The 16,988-nt window shown below is 40.8% G+C and overlaps 1 protein-coding gene across 13 annotated transcripts in view; it reads right to left on the reverse strand.

The window, feature by feature from the left end:
* The window catches only part of LOC146064321 (uncharacterized), a 626,027-nt gene that overhangs the window by 519,608 nt on the left and 89,431 nt on the right, over positions 1–16,988 (reverse strand). For 11 of the 13 annotated variants that reach the window (XM_083177685.1, XM_083177678.1, XM_083177677.1 and 8 more), the window contains exon 2: positions 891–1,372. The exons of the other annotated variants lie outside the window; for them this stretch is intronic. The gene's annotated coding sequence lies outside the window, so the exon portion shown is untranslated. The remainder of the gene's footprint in view (positions 1–890; positions 1,373–16,988) is intronic. 13 annotated transcript variants of the gene reach the window in all.

The following is a 16,988-nucleotide window of genomic DNA, read 5'->3' on the forward strand; positions in this document are numbered from 1 at the left end:
AGTGTAGATGATTGCCGCTTTAAAAAAACTGGAGATTTCTTATCAAATCTCTCACCCTATTAAATTTCACCCTAGATGTTGAACACTATACTATGCTATTTGCTAACCAGAGAAACTAAACTCAAAATGAATTGGATTATAATAGCTTACCTATCTAGAATGTGGTTAAACAACATTAAGTATGTTTTTGTGCTTGGATCTTTCCTATCCTTTGACAAAAGACCATTTCTGGATCTATTATATTTTTAAACAAAAGCATACAAAGTAAAATAAAAAAATGACAGCTTACAGATGTATTCATCCACATCTAGCCTTTGCAATGTCACAGATACAACATGCATGGTGTAACGCATAGTAAATACATGATCAGGCAGTGCAGCGCGTTGCTCCAAATCACAGGTGTGCCAAATCACAGGTGCACCAAACGGGTACTAGTGGCCGCATAGCAGCCACGATGAGCTTGGCTACATCTGTACATACAGTTTGTCAACAAAGATGCGCTTTAACTTTCTTTAGCTTTACAACACCACCATTCCACATGAAGACTTCCTATCTGAACAACGATCTCAACTACAAATAGCATTGCCACTATAACCTGTCTGGCTCAGAAATACCATTCCCCACTCAGGGCTGGCTCTACTTTTAGGCAGCTTGCCTATAACAAAATGAAGGATGCCTATAAGGAAGAAGACATCCTTGTTGTACTTTATGCAGATGGTTGCTGTAAAACTTCTAAGAGACCACCACACCATGCGTCCACTGGAAGGTGGGTATTGGTGGAAGTGCAGGGTTGGGGAGGGGCTGTAGGTTGAAGATTTGTTTTACACCGGCCCTGTCCACAGCATATACCCACACATACTATACTGTATTTCTGTCCAACATTGGCTTACCTTTGAATCACATATATGTAGCTTGAGAAGATGTTTTCTGAGTATGTTGCTGTTTTATTGAGATATTTTGAACTTTAAAGTATATGATGCAAATATCTCAAAAGGATTTTTCCCAGTGTGGATGAATAGCCTAAGCAACGTCACAATAGTTGTTTTAATGCCAATAATTCAATCAAGGCCAAGGTGTCCATCAGCTTATCACCATGACAACAGCAATCCTTAGGTAATGTTTGGAGTTCATTGATCACAGGTATCCACAGATTACTAAAACAAGACTTATAGATTTCTCTGAAATAAGATCCAGGCCAGGGTACTGTACAATAGGCATTCAGCCCTTTTCAGCTTGATCAGTGAATGTCTCTCCTATATATGCAGCATACAGTACCATGTTTATGCACTTCTGGTGGAGGAACGGATTTGCCAAAATACAGATATTAGCTCCCATAATGACATCACAGAGTGATGCAAGGGTTGTTCTCAATCTACAGAGGAAAAATAAAAACGTACAGTAAGTTTGTATCCAAAGAAGGAATGTGTGCACCAAATGTACAATAATTCCTCAATAATGGATTTATCAACAAAAGTAATGTAACACTAAAACTAACAACATGGCAATGCTAAATATGCGTAGTTTGTTAAATCTGTCTTAATTGGGGAAAATAAAAATGTAACATATATGCATAAAGAATACAATAGTGGTGGTAGCATAGTAAAGCATCAGTACTGACTTGGAAAAGTTCATTATCGTTAACTAGTTCCTACCTAGATCACTGTCGAAAAAGGTGCACAACCAGCTCCAATATTCTGAAACATTTTAATAACCTAGCAAATCCTGTCTCTTACCATTTAACTGACTCTAAGGATGACATATAAACACAATTTACTTAATTTAATATTTTTTTTCTGATTTTATCAATAACTAACATTTGGCCTAGGGGTGCCGTGAAATTGTTTTGATGCTCAAGGGCGCCGTGATTCAAAAAAGTTTGGGAACCACTGACCAAGAGTATGTCTCACCAACTGTTGTGTAACTCCAATACAGATACTATGTTACACAGGCTGGTAAGTGTCCTTCCACAACTATTGTGACCAGGGCAGCCGAGAGGAATGCCGGGCCCCGGTAAAATTTTGGGGGTGTGGCCTAAGTGTGGGAGGTGGTGTGGGCACCTCCCACACTTAGGCCACACCCCCAAAATGTTTAGAGGTGGGTAAAAGAAAACACTATTAACTGTGATCTCAGACGCAGCACACACCTACAGCATGTGCTGTGCTGACAGCAGGCTCAGCATGACCTCTCACGCTGTCAGTGAGACACTCATGCTGAGCCTGCTGTCAGCACAGCACATGCTGTAGAAGTGTGTGCTACTGTTGATACCCGGGAGGGACGGAGGGGGAAGGGAGGGGTCGAACCAGGGCCCCTGCGGGGCCCCTTCAGCAAGCCTGGGCCCGGGTAATTAGTACCTTCTCCCCCCCTCTCTCGGCTCCCCTGATTGTGACCCTTACTACACATGTTGAATAGATTATTTCTTTAACAATATTTACATCTTCACTGTAATACTCTAAATGTGGTAGTCTAAATCAGAGCAAATACTGTACAAGTTGCCCTTAATTAGTGTCCCTACAACAACCAAATTAAACAGTTCTGACATTTTCTGGTGCTGAAATTGGTTTACAAATAAACTGCTATCTGCATGGGTTTCCATTCCCATAGAAACCTACTGTGGGTTGTTTAAAACTGTAGCTGCCAATTAGACATTTGCTTTCATAATTACTAATGATTTTGTTTCAGTTATGCTCTATGGGCAATGTTAGCAAATATGCCTTACAGACAGGGCCGGCTCAAGTCTAATTTTTTTTATAAGAAAACATAGATTTTAGAGCTTTTCACTGTGGATATTGTGGTTGGAACTACAATGTTGGTGGATTCTCAACTGACACATAAAAACAGGGACAGTGCACGCCGGTGGCGCACGTCAAAAATTTAGGGAGTAGCCACATAATAGTACCAATTCACATTACAGGCACACTGCACCATTATATATTTTGCCACACACCATAAAGCCCATTACACAATGTGCCATACACCGTAATGCCCATTACACATTTTTGTGCCATACACCATAATACCCATTACACATTGTGCCACACACCATGATTTCCATTACACATTGTGCCACACACCATGATGCCCATTACAAATTGTACCACACACCATGATACCCATTACACATTGTGCCACACACCAAGATGCCCATTACATGTTATACCATATACCATGATGCTCATTACATATTATACCACATAAGTGCTGCTTACTTTACATGCACATTGCTAGGGGTTTCTTGCGCAATGACACCTGCCAAAAGCCCAGGTGTCATTGATAATGGTTACATACAAGTAAGAGATTTAGCATGATTGTTTAACTCCACTGACAAACACAATTTAAATTTTAAGGAAAGTTATAAATTTAAAGATATAATATTACCGTAATTATTTATTAGTAGTAATACATATGTGTTGTTTATGAAAGCATCAATAGTATTACTGTTGTACTGTAGGCCCGTATGTTAATTGAATGTACCAAGATTCCATGTTCTTTGCAAAAATAAAATAAAAATACACAGGGTGAGATTTATTATGATGAGAGATTCAGAAAGTGAGAGATTGGGTAAGAAATCTCCAGTTTTTTTTAAAGCGGCAATCATTTACACTGCGAAACCAATTTGATTAAGCAGTGTAAATGATTGCCACTTTAAAAAACCTAGAGATTTCTTACCAAATCTCTCACTTTCTGAATCTCTCATCCTTTTAAATCTCACCCCCCATTTTCACCGGGATGCAGTGTAAATCCCGGCGGTCGGGATCCCGGCGTTCAGAATCCCGACGCTGGAATCCCGATCGCCGAAATCCCGACACTTTCTCCCTCCGGGGGTGTCCACGACACCCCCAGAGGGAGAATAAATGAGTGTGCCGATGCTATATGCCGGAGTGTATTGCTCCAGAGCAGGGTGTAGAAAATTGCAGTACACAGACAACCATTCTGGAATAACAGAACAGGCAGGATGGGGGTGAAGTACTAGAGAAATCTTACAGGATGGGGACATCACACATGCAGAGTGGGGAAATGTAAGGTTGTGGCAGCATTACAGATGGGCACAGGAACACTCACCAGCCAATATGACTTTGCCAGGGTGTGTGATCTCCCCTCCTCCCAGGACTGAAGCAGACAGGCACCGGTTCTTATGAGCTCCTCCAGCCGGGAAGAAGTGACAGCAGCGACAGCCGGGCAGAGAGCGATGGGCTGTCCAGCTGTCCTTAGAACCTGTTTGCGGATATTTGAAATCTCCCGACGACTCATAAGCTAATTGGAGCTTGCGGTCCAGCAACCAATCAGTAGCCACCATTGTGGCTCTTGCTTGGCTGCCAGACTGCACGCTACGATTAGCTTGCGAGTCAGCGGGAGATTTCAAATAGTTTCGGACCTGCTCTGAGGACAGCCGGGCAGCCCAACGCTCTGTGGGGCAGATATATTAAGTCTGGAGAAGAGTGAAACTGGAGATAAAGCAAAAGGAGATAAAGAGCCAACCAATGAACTGTGTTTGAAAATGACAGTTGGGAGTTGATTGGCTGGTGCTTTTATCTCCTTTTACCTTATCTCCACTTTATCTCTTCTCCAGGCTTAATACATCTGCTCCTCTGCCTGGCTGTCATGCTGTCACTTCTGCCTGGCTGGTGGCGGCAACCCCATTACAGCAAGTGGCAGCTGAGTGGGGGATACTGATTACTATGGTACCTTATTCATCTGCGTACTCTGTGTACCGGTAGGGCCAGCCCTGGCTTGGCCATGATATATTTTATGCAATGTCCATTTTATTAGTTCATTCTAGCTGTCTATTAGCAATGACTTTTCACTGCTACTTTCTTTGTAGCCCTAGAGTCATTATTATTCCCCCCATTTTTATGAATATCAGCAAAGTACCAGATATTACATAGGCTGTGTCTGTTAAAAGGTTATGTTAGCCCATCTGCAAAAACTAATTCATATAGGCTTGAAGTTGCAGGCCTACATCTATAGTGCACATTGAGTCATGTTTTACTCTGTCTGCAATGCCCGTCCTGGGGCAACTTAGTCAAATTGGGCATCTCACACTATATGGCGTATAAATGCTAGGTGTGTGAGAACATCTGTAGCACTGGCTAAATCAAATAATGTAAATTATTATTATACGGTTTGACTTTTTGCAGGTTATTCATAAAGAAAGATAAGGAGTGAATACCCAAAAATGCTATAAGAAGACAGACACGCATATTCCTACATTTATTTGTTTGAAAATGACCAGGTAAATCACGTAAGGGTTGACATTTTTTAGGCAATGAGTTACAGCCTGTGCAGCACTTTGTGTCAGCCTGCCCATAGTGTCAATCATTTACACGGCAAAACAGCCTGGCAATTCAATTTCACCCAAGATAGAAGACCAAGATCCAGTGAGCAGTTTCTCCTGAGGATAACAAAACACCACAGGTTGATACTGAGCGCTGATTGAATATTCCGTACTGCTGCTGAACCTTGAGGGGGATTACCAAAAACCCCTCACAGAATATGCACAAGAAAAAAAGAAGAAGTAGGAACAGCGCTGTACCGAATATATAAAAAATATTTAATTAAGAATTGCAATTTTACATATTATCACAGTCAATATTAGACAGACAAGACTTACACACATAAAACACAGAAAACTCCCCCTTATAAAATTGGTGCTGGTTAGACTTTGTTAATGCAATTGCGGGTGTCTTGCTCATATGTAGAGCCAGTTAGTAGGTTAGTACTGAGTTCAGTCCCCACAGAAATGTGCACATTTTAAGGTGGTATACCTATTTTGTAATCCTGGGGTCAAGTATGGCTTGTAAACAATAGCGATTTTCTCCGACCTTTAGCAATAGGTCATATCCGAGAATCGATTATCAGCCCGATGTTGGCAGCCTCGGTGTCCCCTCTCAACGCGTTTCTCCGCCTTAGAGTCCTCTCAGCGGCTTCTTCAGGAGAAGTATACTGGTGGTGACCCATTTCCGCCTTTTATGGCGGCATTTCCCGCTTTGCGCATGTCCGCGCGTCATGCGGGTCAGACCTTGCTTTCAAATAGCCATCTCTCATTTGTTAGATCAGCCGCGCCTTCATTTGGTACAGCCACGTTTTTAGTTGGTGCAACCGCGTCACGCGGGCCAGGCCTCGTTTTCATACAGCCTTCTGTTATACGCTCCACAGATGAGCGTGGCCGCGTCATGCGGATCAAACCTCGTTTCCATATGTCCTTCTATTATACGCTCCACATATGAGCATAACCGCGTCATGCGGATCAAACCTCGTTTCCATATGTCCTTCTATTATACGCTCCACATATGAGCATAACCGCGTCATGCGGATCAAGCCTCGTTTCTACTTTCATTTTTGTTTTGACAATATTACTGCATTTGCGGGTCGGACAGCTTGTTCATGGTTAACTCAGTGCATAGATTTATGTAAAACACTTCCTGCTTGTGTTCCAAGAGCCAAACATTGCCTACTCACAAGGTATAAACGTGTCACCAGACCAGAAGTACTATTAAATAGCATAGACTCGCTATTTACACCAGCTTAAATATATTATTCCCACTTTAGACATACACACATTTCTGTGGGGACTGAACTCAGTACTAACCTACTAAATGGCTCTACATATGAGCAAGACACCCGCAATTGCATTAACAAAGTCTAACCAGCACAAGTTTTATAAGGGGTAGTTTTCTGTGTTTTATGTGTGTAAGGGCGGGATGTACTGAAGGGAAAATGCGGTAAAACAGGGGTTTTACCGCATTTTCCTATGTACCAATACCCGTCCGCCCCGTTTTCGCCTCTGGGTGGCGATACCCTATAGAAGCCTATGGGCTTCTTTTCGCCGCCCGCCGCCTCGCCGCAACCCCGCCGCCTCGCCGACCCCCCCTTTCCCCCTCCCTTGGGCTTACCTTCTTGCAGGTCCTCCAGGACCCCGGAAGGTAAGCCCTTCCTCCCCCTATCAACGCAGCCGGACGTCCTTCCGGCTGCAGGGGGGAGGAGGAGGCGCCGGGGACAGCCTGCTTAGCTGTCCCTGGCGTGTAGGCATCAGGAGCCGGCAGGAAGGAGACGGAGACCCCCCGCAGACCACAGTACAGGTATCGCGGGGGGTCTCCGTTACCGTACCGCGATGCCAGCCGCATATGTTAGTACATTTGCGCTGGCATCGGGGCGGACACCCGGCGAAGGGCGACAATGTATATTAATACATCCCGCCCTAAGTCTTGTCTGTCTAATATTGACTGTGATAATATGTAAAATTGCAATTCTTAATTAAATATTTTTTATATATTCGGTACAGCGCTGTTCCTACTTCTTTTTTTCTCCTGAGGATAGTATACGAAATGGGAATTTTCAAAGGACATGGAATACTGGATATAGTAGTGCATCTCCAGTCAGCGGGTGAGGGCATGAACTATAACCTTCTAGTGGAAATACGTATATGCAGTGAATACAGGCAGTGAATTAATTAACGCTCTGGAGACCAAGCCTGAAGCAGAATTCTGGCTGGACATAAAATAACATATAGATGATCCCCAATAGATGATCACATATAGATGATCATCCATCTATAGATTGCAATCTTGCGAGCAGGTCCCTCAAATCTTTGACTGTCTGTAAATACCCAGTTTGTTGTATCACTGTCTCCTATTATAAAGCGAAACAAAATATGCTGCGCTATATAAGAAACGGTTAATAAATAATAATAAATAATCACCAACATAGAAAGGAACCAATACCGTATACAAAGATATATAAAGGGACACCGTAAATTTCCAAGAGGTTAGAATGTATCACTAGACGGCTGTGTCTTTGTGCCACTGCCTCTTCCTGCCTAACTAAAGGCTATATCTAATTATGTCTTAAAGAACTAATATTTTTCCTTTAAATCCTCTTTTTTTAACATTTTGCATTGTCACATCCATTCCTATGTTCATGCTGTCAGTCCCAGGCAAAAAGCAGCAGTACAGTATGACACTGTGCAGTGCTACATTGGTGTGAAATATAGGCTGAAAGGCACCAAACAGTTATCACATGAGCACAACAGGAACGTTATTGATTAACCTTTCCATAAAGTGTGCAGTGTGAGGTCAACAAGACATCTTACAAATATATAGCGGAACAGATTATATGTTTGTATGACTGGGTTTTAAATTTGTAGGTAACACAAACTGTACTGGCGGTCTTAGCAACAATTTAGTGAGGGTTGTAATCTATTTGTCTGCAAGACGTATGTAATCCTCCATAGCAAACCACAGGGATAATACACAGATCTAGACACTGTAAGGCTAAAAAACTGTTCTGCAAATAATTTGGTACATTATGTGTGCTTCAATAATCACTGGAAGATCATGTTGTATTTTGTCTTTGCATTGACCAGTACATAATGTTTAAACTATGTGGATTCATAACCTAGTCATGCAAACTGAATCCCTTGGGGGAACATTATGTTTATTCTAGCTGTAGCAATAATTAATATTGCCTATAATGCACTACTTTTTATTAAAATACTATTTAGCAGGCTGAATATGAAGATTCTATACATAATTATGGTGAACCATGACTCAATAAGAGTGATCTATTTTCTTAGAATCACGAATGATGAACTAAAGGTTTTAAACACTGATCGAATTATGGGTACAAACATTAATTCATTATTACAATTCATTTTATTTTATTTACGCATAATTCTAAGGGGGTCCGTTCAATTCAGGGTTATGTGCAGTGGTGGCTCTTACCCTTGCAGAGGAGGGGGGCTGCCGCGATGCGCCCCCTCCCTCCACTGCTGCCACCGCTGTGCTGCCCGCTGCTTTCCCCGATGCTGCTGGTCCCCTACATGGGGCATTGGAAGATATCTCCATTAGAACATCAGCAGGAGGTACACCATACTGGAGCAGAGGTAGGGTCATATAGGGAAAGCAAGCTGGACAAACCACCAAATATTCCCCAAAAGGGTGTAAACATTTTATAATAACCCTTTCTTCCACAGGTACCACTCAGTATCCATACCACTCCCCATCCCCCATTTTTTATCATCCTTTCAACAATCCTTTTTGTACCAAGCGCTCTTTAAAACCTTTTTTGCCAACTTAACATTAAATAGAGCTGCTTTTTCTAGCGCAGTAACCACCATCTCAATCTCTGTAATTGCCAACCAAGGTTATATTACAAAGTAGTCAACTTTTTGATTGTCCATATTTTCCGCAAGAATTTACAAATAAATTGCTTCAAAATCATAGAATGTGATTTCCTGAGTTTTTTTCTCCACAGTCTGTCTCTCACAGTTGAAGTGTACCTATGATGGAAATTACAGACCTCTCTCTGTGGGTTAACTTGCACAATTGGTGGCTGTTCAAATACTCACCATGGAATTATTCTTCCTCCTTTCAAAGATAAAAGTACAGTAAGCCACAACTTTTAAGATGCCCAGTCTTCTGCAAATTCGGGGGAGGCGCTGATGTCATGAGACATCATCCATCAGCCCCGCCATTTGCTGGAGTTCGCCCAATTGTGCTGGGGTCCGCCCAGTTGCGAATTGTACACAATTCATTCTTTATGAATTGTGTACAATTTAGGTCTGCCTCCTAAAAAGAGATTCCTCCCAATAGATGTATAAACTGAGAGATGGTATTTTTATCTTAATTATGAGTGATCAATTGGGTAATTGAGTTAATGTGTGATGCACTTCCTGTTGTATGGTATATAACCCCTGACTCTCCATAGTGTGTTATACCTTTAAAAAAGTTGTCAGCAGACCACGAAACACGTCAGCCCACACTACTTTTTGGTTGGACTTTGGGATAAATTTTGCACTGCTCTGCCTTGGACCAGCATAATATTTGCACAATATTTCTGGAACAAACCACATTGGGACACCACCACCTGCCCAAACCTTTGGTATATCCACCTGCCTTTGGAATAAAAGCACAAGCAAGGACCCTGTCAGGTATATGGGCACCCACCAATTCCAGATCATTTCTGTTATGGATCCTACAGTCGTGGATTATTAATCATCAAGTGAGCACTATAGGAACAAGCCGCTTGTTGTTTTGTTGCGTCTGTCCCAGCACTGGAAGCCCGGCACCACAGCCTCGAGTAACACAGCCGCAAACAACAACCAGCGGATGCCCCAGCATTGGAAGATATCTCCATTAAAACATCAGCAGGAGGTACACCATACTGGAGCAGAGGTAGGGTCATATAGGGAAAGCAAGCTGGACACACTCTTTTTAAACAAACCACCAAATATTCCCCAAAAGGGTGTAAACATTTTATAATAACCCTTTCTTCCACAGGTACCACTCAGTATCCATACCACTCCCCATCCCCCATTTTTTTATCATCCTTTCAACAATCCTTTTTGTACCAAGCGCACTTTAAAACCTTTTTTGCCAACTTAACATTAAATAGAGCTGCTTTTTCTAGCGCAGTAACCACCATCTCAATCTCTGTAATTGCCAACCAAAGTTATATTACAAAGTAGTCAACTTTTTGATTGTCCATATTTTCCGCAAGAATTTACAAATAAATTGCTTCAAAATCATAGAATGTGATTTTCTGGGTTTTTTTCTCCACAGTCTGTCTCTCACAGTTGAAGTGTACCTATGATGGAAATTACAGACCTCTCTCTGTGGGTTAACTTGCACAATTGGTGGCTGTTCAAATACTTTTTTGCCCCACTGTACCTACCTCTCATGCACATTCTCCTACAAACCTCCACCCACCTCTCACATCTATGATGTCAGGCAGCTGTAGTTTGCCAGTGTAATACTTGGACTGCTTTGATTTTTTTATTTATCTTTCACTGGTGTTAAGTGTGATGTGTCATCCTGTTCCTATGTATTTGATAGTCAATATTAGGGGAGGGGGGGGGGGGGGTTGTCCCCAAGTTTCCAAAATTCTACTCAATTTATCATTATTTATGGCTTTAGCCAATCATTAGAGTGGCATTGAGTGAGCCATGACTTCATGCTGCAGTTTGTTATAGTAATATATACATTCTGAACATTTTTCTGAAACATTGATGCTACTACAGTCAAGCCCAAAAGCATCCCCCTCCGAGCTGGTACAATCTGGTGTCCTTGTATAGAGCATACAGTAACTGAATGCACCTTTCTTAGAATAGCAAGGAGAATGCACCTAATAATGTTCAACATTTCATAACAATAATACTGGTTTGCATCATTTTTGAGGTTAAGATTTTCATAGCTGATCTCTTGTATTTAGTGTATGGTGAATTCAAAAATAACTAATTTGCTCAATCAGGTCAGATTTGTTCTCTCAAATTCAAAAAAGGTCACATTTCATAAATAAATTATATAATAGTTTGGATATTGTAATGTTTTTTGTTTCAAAGGAAACTTCCATTCACATCAAATGTACAGTACATATATATATATATGAAATTGTTAGTCTTTGAAAATATCCTTTTTCCAGAATAGCTCTGAGACACCTGACAAATGCCAGACCAGTTAGAGTGAAAATTTGCAGTAGTCGGGGTGAGGTTGTAGGACTTACTCTAGCTACAAAATGCAACCTGGGATGAGTGTTTTAAAATGACCTCTAAAAACCCAAGATTTTAGGATCAAATAGAAGGGAACACATACAGGAGAATGGCAAATGGAATGTGAGCAGTCAGGAGACTGTCAAGGGAACCCCGCCCTCATTAGCACCGACGTTCCTGGACACCTGGATCCCTCTGCGCCGACTTCACCATCCGCCAGACGCTGCACTCCAACCAAGGTGCACAGACCTCTGACGTGGGATCACTGGGCGCCGGGATATGGAGTTGCTATGGTAACCCGGCACTGTGCAATATACATTGAAATCTATTAGCGAAAAACCAGTAAAATCTATTTCAAAAACATTGCTCAGAGAATTATTAGCCTCAGAGATGTTACTATGCTGTTATACAGTTTATGCTTTTATACATAGGTTACACTTTAGCAACAACAGTTATATTGATAGTAAGTAATCAGATTATTCATAAACAATCAAAGACATCATGATTAAAGCACCATAATCTATAATTCAAGCTATATTAATGTGCGTTTAAAGATAGAACCAACGGTCACAGAAAACTATATAAGCCCAAGAACTCATTAAGCCCTCTTGGGGCTATAGTATCCAATGTATGCGTCCATTTAGACTCAAGTTGCAGTAACATCTTGCTTCACTTACAACCTCTCTTTGGCATGGGAACATACTTATAACTGAATGGCCTAGGAGCTTGCAGTGTCGAGCCACTGGCTGATCACTGCTACAAATAGGGAATGCAGCTCTAATCGCACACTGATGATTGACCATTCTTTCTTTAAATGTGGTTCAGTCTTGCCCCTGTAAACCAAGCCACATGGGCAAGTCAAAGTATAAACTACAAACTTTGAAGAACAGGTGAGTACATGTCTTATGTAATACTTCTTCCCACTATGTGGGTGAGAAATACATTGACCAGCCACTACAAGTTGTGCACCTATAGCAACTAGCCTTACGTGTAAGGAAATGGGTGGGCTTGTTTGTCCCCTCCAGTTCCGTCACATCAAGTTTGACCAGTAAATCCTTCCCCAATACACACTCTCACCACTACAGTCCATTATGAATGCAGCTGCAAGGCTAATCTTCCTAGCCAGACGTTCATCGTCTGCAAAGCTACTCTGTCAGTCACTTCATTGGTTACCTGTATTCTACCGTATTCAATACAAAATTATTTTACTTACACACAAAGCCATAAACCAAACTACACCAACATACATATCTTCTCTTATCTCAAAATATCATCCAACACGACCTCTACGCTCCTCCCAAGATCTGCGTCTCTCATCCACACTCATTACTCGCTCCCATTCCCGACTGCAGGACTTTCTTCGGGCTGCACCCACTCTGTGGAATGCCCTCCCAAGCACAATAAGACTCTCCTCCAGTCTCCAAACCTATAAGCGTTCCCTAAAAACTCATCTCTTCAGGCAAGCTTATCAAATTCCAGAACCGGTCATAGAACCTTGTGTTCTGGTGGAATCGATGCAATAAAGAATACAGTATCTATCCTTATGTATCAATGCCTATTTCCCTATAGATTGTAAGCTTGCGAGCAGGGCCCTCCTACATTTTGACTGTCTGTAAATATCCTGTTTTGTTGTATCACTGTCTGCTATTGTAAAGCGCAACGGAATATGCTGCGCTATATAAGAAACTGTTAATAAATAAATAAATAAATCCTTCAGATTCTAGCCTCTGCTGTAAACTGGCATCAACTGAGATCCGCATAGTGAAGGTCATGATTGGAGTTTGCAGCCTGCTGTGTCAGCAACCGCTGGTATGTGGTGGTCACCAATGAGCGGGGGCCCCGAGACAGCCACCACCATTGCCCCTGTGTTAATCTGGCCCTGGTGGTAGAGACAAAACCATTCCTCAAGAAAACTCACATGATACTGCCAGGAATTAAGTTGGTACCAAGTGATATCCACATGATTTCCAAGATATTTCTGGAAATTTGGCACATTGCCACAGTCTTCTGCATGCACTGGGGTGATTATTTTTCTAAAGGAGAATGGGGCCACAGAAATTGCACATAAGACCTCGGCTTTGTTAAAACACCTATGATTCTAGCCTCCTGTCTTCTCTTCTGTGGAATGATTGAGAAATTGCTGTATACCAACAATCCCAATTTGCTCTAATGAACTCAAGCAATATTGCAAATCAGAAGGTTAAAAATAGCATTGACCAGATGTGCTAATCCCATAGAGAATTACTGAAATAGACTCACAGCAGTAAGTGCAGCTAAAGGTTCCATCAAGCATTCGAACAAGCTCAATGGACAATGCACAGTACAAAATGTAATGAAAAAAAAAAACGTAAACGTATTATTAGCTTGATCAGCAAGTCATAAATGTGATAATTATTCTGCATAAGAAAAACATAAAACCACCCTAAAATGATAACGTATAATGCAACGTAAAATCAATAATGTGTATCACAACTTAATAACAAACATAAAAATAATAAACACATCTCAACAGGCACAAGATATTTTCTAATAAATGTGTTCTTTTTATACAGATCTAATAGATAATGACAGAAATACGTGACTATGAAAATATACATATTTAGAAGCCATGTATTGATTTTCATTTTTTTATTTATAATCGACTATTTGTAGAAACCGACTAGTAGGAAGTCCAATCTCAAGAATTCAGCATTTCACATAGTTTAAATTGTAAAAATCACTATGACCACTTCTTAATCACAAAACCTACAAGCTGATTACACAACCACCCCCTGACCCCATCAAAAGCTGTATAATTACATTATAATTTTAACATGAATATGCTTCACAATGGGATACGTGAGTAAGAGAAAGAAAAATGTATTCATGGTGTAAATAATAGCACAAAGTTACTGGGGACACACTTCTACATATAAGAAGCACTTTACCTATCACTATGGGGCCGATTCAGCCCTGATCACAGGGCTGTGAATTAGCAGATTCGCAGCCCAGGGGATAACTGGAGGACAGCGCATACACACAGTCAGCATTGCACATGCGCGAGCTTTTCGTGCGACCACAGCCAGTGACAGCCTGTGTTGGCAGGCCATATGCTGGGGCCAGCGTTTGTGGGTGGCAAAACAGCGTTTTCTTGAAGTGGCGTACAAAAACAGAGGCGGGTCCGGCCATCAGTGGCCCCCATCTCCGTGCAGTCATTGCAGCACTGCACATGGGGAGGGATGAAATTCCATGGTGAGTGTATTTCCCACTCTTTGCATTGTTGCCTGCACTGGGGCAGCCCATCACTCAGGCGGGGAGGGGAGCTAACTGACCACAGGGCTGAAGTGCAGTACAGATGGTGAAATGGTTAGCATTACTGCCTCCCAGCACTGAGGTCATGGGTTTGATTCCCACCATGACCCTAACTGTGCGGAGTTTTTATATTCTCCACGTACTTGTGTGGGTTTCCTCCGGGTACTCCGGTTTCCTCCCACAATCCAAAAATATACTCATAGGCTAATTGGCTCCCAATAAAAATTAACCCTAGAATGAATGAATGAGTGTGCGTTTACATGTGGTAGGGAATATAGATTGTAAGCTCCACTGGTATAGAGACTGATGTGAATGTTCAAATAGTCTCTGTAAACTGCTGCAGAATATGTGTGCGCTATATAAATAAATGGTAACAAATAATAAATAAGTGCACTAAAACTAGACTATGCAATATAAATCAATGTCACAGATATTTAAATTACACATTTTTTAAACGGTTATGAAGTCAATGATAAAAACACAGAAAAGTGAACATTTTCGATTTTGGTATAAAATTCTTTATAATGTATTCTGCATTGGGCATTTTTATATATTATTAGTCATCTAACATTCATTTCTGATATCTTTCTTAGATAATGTATTATTCAATATCCATAGCTATGGTCAATCAGGAGCCTCTGTCATCTTTCCAAAGGATGTGCACAAGCCCTCGGCAGATTTACACAAATGTGTAAATGATGCCACAAATGAAATTAATAGCAATTACCTACAAATGGATAAGCTGGCACTGAACACTCAGTACGGGGCAATCAGTGTTAGAAGCCTACAGCTATGACAGTGTTTGCCAATTCCACTAAAACCACTTGGCTGAGGATGCAATGTTAATGTTTCCTCTTGCCTATGGCGACATCTGCTGGAAAAATGTATTATTTCATGCTATTTTTAGCGTAGGATAATAGTCATTTTAAAACATACAGGAATAAAATAGTATTTTGCTAAATTTATTACAGACAATATAAGTTCTATGAGGAGGCAACATACACAAAAAAAGCAATTCCTGTGTGTGTGTGTGTGTGTGTGTGTGTGTGTGTGTAGCCCAGCTACATAAATGCAGCAAATGAGAAAAGAGAGAACAATTTTTGAAACTGTGTAGCTGAATATTTGCCGCATTCTTCAATTGGGAGCAAAACATTGCACGTTTCACCAGCTAAATTTGAATGTAAATATTCCATGCATTTCTACAGCATGCACAACATGAGGACTAGGGATCAATAACCAGGTAAATAATCACTGTGCACAGTAGACATGGTGATCATTAGAGCGCTAGATGCATTATAAGACTGGAGTATCTTTCGATGACGATCCAGAGAGTCAACTATGAATGTTGCACTGCACTACGTGCAACCTATTGCACCTCAAAGATTAAATAATAATAATAATAATAATAATAATAATAATAATTTCTATACCATAGTTCTATCAACCTACAATACATAAAAATATAAAAGACAAAGCAATACAATTACATTATATAGCACTATTATTGTTTTATTTCAGTGTGTGGCCCATTGTATCATATAGAGCTGTACTTAGAATCTTTAATCATTCAGTCCCTGCCCCATTGAACTAGATTTTATATTACACTAACCAAGGATTTACATTTTCTCAGAGGCCAATTAATCTATCAGCATGCTTAGGGACAGTGAAAGCAACTGGAGCAAGCCTGCATAGGTACATGGAGAATGTGCAAACTCCACACAGATAGTGCCCGGATTGGTAACCTCCGACCACAGTTTCTGTGAGGCAGCCATGCTAGCCACAATGCTACATTTGTGATTGGTCCTGTCTAGTATTTTGACTATCTTTTTTATAATAGCATAGACTACTTAAATTAAATTTTGAAGTTTGAATTTACTATTAATTAATATTGTAATACATGTAGATTTTACACAAATCCTAAAAAAATGTGCTTAAAAATGATCCTTTTTAAGTTATCGCTTCTTTTCCAATGTAATAAATCAGGCTAGACAAACCACGGGCACTACCCACAGCTGTAACCTATGCACACAAAGTGATTATATAGGATCAATCATGATAAATATCCTTTGATGTGCAGACAACTCGAGGACTGACTAGTTAGGTGCTACTTGACTGCAAATAATTTGATGTTCTATTTTTGTATTTCAAAAAAAAAAAAAAAAAGAAGAGAGAATTTTACGTACAATTTGTATTGACTGCCTGAAAGTCTGTGTAA

The sequence above is a fragment of the Crinia signifera genome, chromosome 3 (assembly GCF_055691185.1).
Source record: "Crinia signifera chromosome 3, ASM5569118v1, whole genome shotgun sequence".
Lineage (NCBI taxonomy): Eukaryota > Metazoa > Chordata > Amphibia > Anura > Myobatrachidae > Crinia > Crinia signifera.